Consider the following 8,663-nt stretch of genomic DNA (forward strand, 5'->3'; position numbering starts at 1 on the left):
CTTTAAAAAAAAATTTTTTTTTAGCGGAATAATATATCAATTGAATAAATATTATTATGTCTCGCTGGTTTGTTGTGTGTTTGTAATTTTGTGAAAGCGATTATTTGATAATGACGAATTCAGGCATATTGAATTGTATATCTTTCGTTACATCAACGCACCGGGAAACACCAAACCTTATCAGATATACTATCTTCTATTAGAAAAACTGAATCGATAATTTCGTTAAAGGCATGGGTTTGTGTTTTATTAAACTAATCGTTTCGATGAAAAAATATAATCGAACCTATATTCGCTTTCAAACAATATAATTTACCCATAGTATGATATTTACTTCTTGTTTTGTCAAATATATTTTTCGAAAATAACATTGAAAATTCACTTCAAAGTAGTTACATCACAATTTGCTGCTATTTTTTTTTTTTTTAAATAAATATTTGAGTTTTTACGATTTATCCAAATATTTCAATTATGGGACCATCTTCAACCAGTTGTAAATAACTCACCATTAGAATGCTTTTTAAAATGTTTCTATATTGATTGTAACAAGTGTAAAAATGTTACTTTATCAAAGAAAGATAGCTACAATAAATTGTAGAAATAATATTCTATTGTAATTCAATTACTACAAATATGATACGTAATAGTGGTTAAATAATTACAGTAAGTTGTGAAAATTTTACCATATAGTGATTAAATAACGATCAGTGTATAACTTTTATTCCATACTGGTTAACTGACGACAACCTTAAAAAAAATATACAGTCGTTAAATAAAAATTATTTTTAAAGTTATTGTTAAAATTATTATTAAAATGTAATTGTAAAAAATTTACTTCATAGTGGTTAAAAATCGACCACCGTATAACGTTTATTCCATAAAGGTTAAATGACGAAAACCTAAAAACAAACTATAGTTAATTAACCACTGTATTGTAAAAAGTTTACTTCATTGTGGTTAAATAATGACAATATTGTAAAAATTTACTTCATAGTGGTTAAATAACGAAGATATTTAATTAAAAAAAACTTAATAGTTTTAAAATAATGAAAATATTGTAAAAAAAAAAATCATAGAGGTTAAATGAAGACACTTTTTTAATCAAATACTTCATAATGGTCAAATAACGACCGTCGATAGTTTACAGTACAACATATACGATGTAGGTCGATTCACCTGAAAATGAAACAAACGAAAATTTTGTAATGCGCATGCAGAGATGAATGTACCTCGCAGACCGCGAAGGGCACATCCGAGCTGCCGAAGGCCACGATCCTCTCGGGGGGCGTCCGGTGCAGGCGCGCCTCCCAGTGCGTGCAGCTGTAGGCGCGAGGGGGGCTGCCCACGGGCGCGCCGTCCGCCGGCAGCTCGTGCGCCGAGCGGCTGGGGCGCAGCCCCCCGGGCGGGGACAGGGAGCGGGAGTGGGGCAGGGCGGGCGCGGGCGCCGTCAGCCCCTCCGACCGGCTGGGCTCGTGCTTGTGGTAGCTCTCCGGCAAGTGGTGGAACTGCTTGCTCTGCGGAGCCGGCTTCTGCGCTTGGTTCTTGGGGACCTTGGCGGGCGGCTTCTTCGCGCCCGCCTTCCCCAGCGCCTTGTTCTGCCGCGCTTTGCGGCTGGCGATCGAAGCGCCGCCGGCCGCCGCGTACATCTTTACCCGTCTTTACTCTACGCGACCGATCATTTCAAACAACTGGAACCGACGGACGTTGGAACGAAACGCGCGAATTGGAAAACTAGAAATGGCGATCGGCGAAAAGGGACTGGTTTGGAAAACGTGAATTTACGTGGCGTTCACGAATATAATATGAATATCAAATCACCGTTATACAGCGCTTTAGTGACTACCGCGTTACTTTATTTCTATATTGTCCTCGTTACTAAAATTAGTATAAATAACAATATTTTTGACCTATTTCCTTACAGTTAGCGTATCAACAATGATTATGTATCTCAAATATATTAATTACACATTTAACTAATTGAACAACGATCCAGTCTAAATTTGACAACTCATACAGCATATTGCTTTCGTAGTATCAACCGAAAATATTCCCTAAATGTACATCTCAGTTCATTTAACTCGAGTTTTCCGCAACGTTACTTTTCTTATAAGACACAAAGGGATATATTCTCATATATTTCTAATATTGCTCTACATAAAGTGTGATATTGTTTCGAGAGGAATTGATTATTTAGTCAACCAGTAATAAGTAAAATTATTGTTTAAATTAAAAAAAGTTACAACTTTGTAAATACCGTTTATTAAAATCTAAAACTATTGTCGCTACCGAGAAGTCGCAGTAAAAACAATCGTTAAACGAAATGTATAAAATTGTAAAATATTAATAAACGACCCTGTTAATTTGTGTTCTTCAATCTGTTAAGCTAAAAACCGGGTAAAATCGGTAAAAATTCTTATTCTTTGTGTTGTTTGAAATACGTCATATTTGATAAAATTTTGAACAATGAATCGTAATTAAATGAAATTTGATCGGCGTGGGAGCTCTCGTATTCGGGCGAATGAATTTACCGGCGACGCGCAACAAAGAACTACAGATGAAGTCGGTGGAAGAATATTAACGAGCAGTTGTGACGGCGTAATGGAATGGAGTGGAGAGGAAAGGAAGATATAGAATGAGAGACCAGCCAAAAAGCCAAAGAGGGTCGCCATGTCTGTAGAAAAAAGATGACATCACAGGTAGAAAAAAGTCAGTTGGTCAAGCAACAAATAAGTGTTTTTAAATCTGTTAATAGTTTCAACACACCAGGACATACATTACAGATTATTTAAAACAAATATGTATATATCGATGGCTCAGATCGAATTTTTAAATTATATTATTAATTGTAGAAAAAAAATCATTTTTAATGACGAAGTTTAGTGTCTTTTAAAAAAATATATTTGTTGATACTATCAAAATAATCATTTAAAAAACATGTATCGTATTATCAGCGCTATGATTTGTCAAAGTTTTATAATTTTGAAATCACTCCGCCAGAGACATTACGAGTTGTAGTCGGTGAGTTCTGCAATCAACTTATAATATAGGGTTGTGATAGATTTCTGGTTTCCCGGAAGTTAACTCACCAATCAGTGGAACTCACCGACGAAAACATGTGGCTTCGCGGGCGGAGTAATTTCAAAATTACATAAATTAAAAAAATCATAGCGCTGAAAACACTTTTTTTTATTGGTCAACCATTATGTAACATAAAAAACTATACACAAAGAAATAAAAAATTGAACAATTTAGGTTGAACTTGCCAAAAAAGAGCCAAACTCTTGTGTTTCGTAAGATATAATACATAAAAATAAATAAAATTGGCTTTTTTTGATAATCTATTAGCAAATAAAAAAATCACCGTATACACTCATCAATGTGGTCTTTAAAACAAAAATGTCAATGTTAGGTTATATTTTTTAACTCGAATTCAAGAAATAATAGGGACACAATGACCATTGTGCCGTTGTTATCTCTAAAAAAAATTAAAATTAGATGGCAAAAGTTTGTGAACTTTAAGTTACGGCTTTGTTTTAGCGAATGAACAAATAGTATACTGATAGTGCGGATGCGTATAACACCGCTCTCCAGTACAAATGATTGTTTTGAGATCTGCCACTGTTATTCTTGGGGTGTGATATTACGTCATACACTCATGTAGATATGTTAAAATACTTTCCTTTTTTGAAGGGATAATAAATACGTATACATTATCTAAAAATCTTTACAACTTCATAATAATGGATATTACATATACTAGAAGACTAGACAATAAACAATTACGATTATCAATTGAAATGGACACACAGACAGTAAAACTATTTACAATACAATACTGACTACATACTAAACATCGATAGTTACACATAAATGCACATACATACGTGCACAAGCAAGCACAATATTACATCTACACTTACGGAATATATATGTAACAACTATAAAATATCAATCAAATGTATATACGGATAAACAATTGTAATTGAAATACGTTTCAAAAGGATATAACATATATATATACTAAAAGTAGGTACTTCAAAAAAATAAATCCGGTGTAAACCATCAATTCCATTTACCAGATGTTTTTATTATCTACGAGTTAAACCTGGCTATGCTTTGCTAGTGCTAGATCTGAGTGCATACTCGTGTATATTTATTAAATGAAGACAATCGAAAGTTTGATATTAATTATTGTATTTGGTCAAAATTAAATATGTACGTTTACATTATTATTTTTGTGTTTCGGTTTACATAATTTGTGAGGACAGAGAATATTTTGATAAATAGGTATTCAAACATTGTTTTCCTGTCACTGTCTTGCAAATGCCTCCCCGATACTGTGCGAAAAAGACAACTGCAATTCAGGCCTTTTGTTAGAGTAGACAAAATCGACGTTTCGCTGACACGTTTTCCGCACCTCAAAAGTCAACCGATTTTGTTATTTTTTTATACAGAGTATCAGAATAAAACTTTCTGTATCGGTAGGTTTTGTATTTTTCAAAAATAGTTTGTATCCCGTGCGCCCGAAAACAGCAGATAAAACTGTGTCTAGTTCCCATAATAATATTTTTTTGTAAAAACTAAACAAAAGGGGCACGCCAACAAATATCTATAGCGTATAAAACAAATCACTTAAGATTAAACATTATTAAGTATACTTACAAAACTTTACTCATAATGCTGCTATATAAGCAGAGAAACAGGTACCTATACAGCTGGGTTTTGACGTGAGCTTGACATTTAATTCAAAACCGAAATGCTTTGTTGTGTCGTAAAAGCGTGTAAAAACTGTTCGAATAAACTTAAAAAAGATGGTGAACTTTTCATTGGTAGGTAGGTACATAGGTACTTGTTTATGATTGAATTTCAAAAGTTTAAATAATATATTTTTAAATACTAAATTTAAGTAGGTACCAATATACTTGCTTATGGTTGAATTTCAAAACTGTAAATAATTCATTTTCAAATATAGATTTTTTTTGCAAATGTCAAACTCTGCTCTACTAACCAACAGTGGAGCTTTTTGTGTAAGAATCCGTTTTTCAAAAATTTATCAAATTTCAGGTAAAATAAATATTTAAGCATAACTAAAAATCCAATAAAAATAAGTTCATATGTATAAATTAAGAAATTGCGAAGAAATTCATCAATTTGATATCCATTAAAAATAATTGTTCGTAAACGTTAAAATACAAACTTTTTTAAAATACGAAAAAACTACATTCTCCGAATTTTCCAAAATATGCATTTTAGTCTAATACAACCCCAGAAAATCGATGAAATTTTTTCCACTCAAGATGTTGAAGATGTTATTATTTATAAACCTTGAGGAAGTAAATCAGAAAATTTTGCAAAAAACCACACGTAAATCTGTCAAGCCCTTTTCATGTTATTTAGAGACTAATAACGGTGATTTATATTTATATATATAAAATTGAAAGAATATAAACAAACTAAAATGATTTCATGCATTTGTATCATGTTCAAAATACGAATGAATAAAGTTAAAAACAGAATTATGTTGAGTCAATCATTCAAATTAATTTAACTGAGCAGCGGATGCCCAAGCAAAGTGGATGGGTTAAGGTAAATATTTGATTGAACACACCAAACTTACATATTTTAAAAACTATTTATTGTAAAAACAATATCTTGTTTATTGCATATATGGAAAATATCTTAATTTTCTATTTTTCTTATCGTTCATTTATATTGCACTACAACTTTACCGGTTAAACTTTTTTATGATATGTTTCTAGGACACATACGTATAAGAAACTTCTAGAATCGGAGTTAACGTGACTGTAAAGCGATTAAATCTTATCGATACTTTTTATCTCCTATTGAAGAATCGGTTCTAAATTGCGCTCGAACACATAAAACACGCAAGGGATGTAGGCGGGACAATAAAACCTTCGGAAAGGTTCATAGATAGGGAAGTTTTCGCTTATATACGATAGAATGTTAACCGTAGAATAAAAGACTCATAATTACGCGAGATTATAAATACATTTCTTTCTGTATGATACACAATACGATACTTTGAAATTGCACATACCAATCGCCTAGAACGTTAGTAATATCCGAAAACGCGAGTTATTTTTTTTCCGATAATTGTAAAATTCGTCGGCAAAAAAATAATCGGCATTTCAAAAATATGGAAGTGATATTGTGACATGTACAAATCAAGAAAATGCCTAGCGTGACGGAACTATCTTAATAGACGGTAAGACGCTCTTCCGCGATGGTCTAGTCGAGGTCACCAATAACCAGCAAAAGTTTGAAGTTGAGCAGAACTTGGCTATGAGTAAGTACATTATTTGGTCGTATAATGATCCCTTAAAAAAGAATGTTTAAAGTGAACGACTGAATCAAGATTTTCAGCAGAAGCCGAAACCTAATTTCGGCTTCCGTTCTTGTTTCGGCTGAAACCGAAACTTATTTTAAAAAGGTAAAAATCATCCTAAAACGCCCAAAATTGGGCGTTTTTATTGTCAAACCGAACAATTTTATTATAAGTGTTAAATAAAATACACAGTTTTAAAATAGGCATAAATTTATTTATTTTTAGCACTTTTTGGTTCGTTGTTACGTTACGAGTATACGTAAAAACTATATGTAACAGTTCTTCAATGTACGCTATAGAAATTTAAACTTATTAACTATAAGGAATTAACTTTTTTTTATTTTATTATTTATTTATTTATTAACAACAAAATAAAGTACAATATTACAACTAAATACAATTTTTTACATTAATCAAATACATATATTTACATTAACGTTTCCCATTACGTAAAAGAAATAAACAATTCTTGTGTTCATAATGGGGAGTGACGTCTTACAATAGATTATTTTATTTTAATCAATAATATTTTAAGAATAACAGAAATAAATTACGAAAAAGATATTAACGATGTTTTCAATTAGTGTTACATAAAGAAGAATTATAGATGTAATTTTTGACTTCTTTCTTAAATATATTGTATTTCTGACTGTACTTTTTATTATCTTTGTTCATTTTATTGAAAAAAATACTCCTCTGCTTCTAACTTGTTAACTAGAATTGCTACTGCTTTCAAAGCCCCTTTTGCTATGAGTTTGGAAAATGATGTATCTCGGATGTTGTCATTTTTCCGTATGACCGAATTGCAATTATACGAACTGTAACAAAATATATTATCTTCGGGTTTTTTGTTTTATAAATTTAACAATATCAATTGAAATTACAATCATTATTTTGAAAGTTTACTAAATCTATCGCGCCCTTCACACAAGTCACCGAAATATTAATTCCAAAATCATGTTATTAACACCGCTTGTTTCAAAGTTAATAACTACGTATTTAAATATATATTTAGTTATTTAAATCTTCAAGTAGAAATAATTAGTATTTTGGTGGACTTATTGCTTAAAGCAATATCTTCCAGCCATCCAAAAAACAGACTAATCAAAAGAAGAGTTGATAAAAAATTGGTACAAAAAAACACACATATGAATAAACCCAATGAATTAAAAATATTTTTTTTTTGTTAATGAGGAGATAAGGCATCACATCTAAACTGAATAAAGGTACATTATGTTATAAAAGTACATTACGGTATACTTAACTTCTGTACTACCTTTATCTATCTCGGTATGTTCTAGCGACTGTCATCTCGACATCATTTGATCGAATCCAACCAATGAATGACCCCGAAAATGTAGACCGCGTACCTTACTTAATTCAAATTTGAAAGATTTCTCATTTATATTTTAAATAGACTTCTGTGATAAAAAGTGGTCACATTAAAGCGATTATAAACTTCGATAAATTCCGATTCAAGTACAAAATGCTCGCTTGAACATAATTTTTAAATGACTTTTGACAATCACTAATACGGTATGCTTTACGATCGTCTGTATTTATCTAACGAGCGATTACAAAGCCAGCTTCTTTAACGTCTTGATATGTACACTCTTCCATGTTATTATGGCAGAATCTAGCCACATTATTTGTGCATCTAGGCGTTTGTTTTCAAAACTCAAGACAGTTATGTCAGAATTTAATTCCACTTCAAAGTTGACTTATGTATCTCTCTTAATAGGCTTTTAAGAAAAAAAAAGCCAATCCCAGAACGATTAAAAATTGAAATAAATCGTGATTAAAGGAAAAATTGCTACATGAAATAATATTTTTATCAGTTTTAATGCGTGGATATGCGTATCGAGGGGTACTAGACACGTCGGTACAAACCGATGTACTTACATCAAAACCTAAATTTAGGGGGATCGGTAATGTATCTCGGGAGAATTTATCTTTAACTATGACGTTATAATGAAAATATGTCACTTTAGTGCGTAGATATGTGTACCGGGACATACGCTACCTCTTATTACATATCGATGTGCCTACCCAAAACTAGAAGGTGAGTCGGTAGTGTATCTTTGTAATCGCTCAAGAGAATTTATCTTGAATTTTACCGCCATGGTAAAGGTATGACGTCTTTAGCTTCCCATCATTATCGCGGCCCAGGAAAGAGAAAAAAATAAAAAAAATAAAATGAAAACAATTAATCTTGTCGCTGTGAAAGGATTGTTTGTTCATTTGACAGTAACGTAATAAAATGTATAGGCAACACTTCTTTAATGAGAAAAGACGGTACAAAAATATTTTCAGTTCA

This window comes from Micrasema longulum, unplaced genomic scaffold, assembly GCF_059751315.1.
Source record: "Micrasema longulum isolate JH-2025_06_02 unplaced genomic scaffold, ASM5975131v1 h1tg001518l, whole genome shotgun sequence".
Classification (NCBI taxonomy): domain Eukaryota; kingdom Metazoa; phylum Arthropoda; class Insecta; order Trichoptera; family Brachycentridae; genus Micrasema; species Micrasema longulum.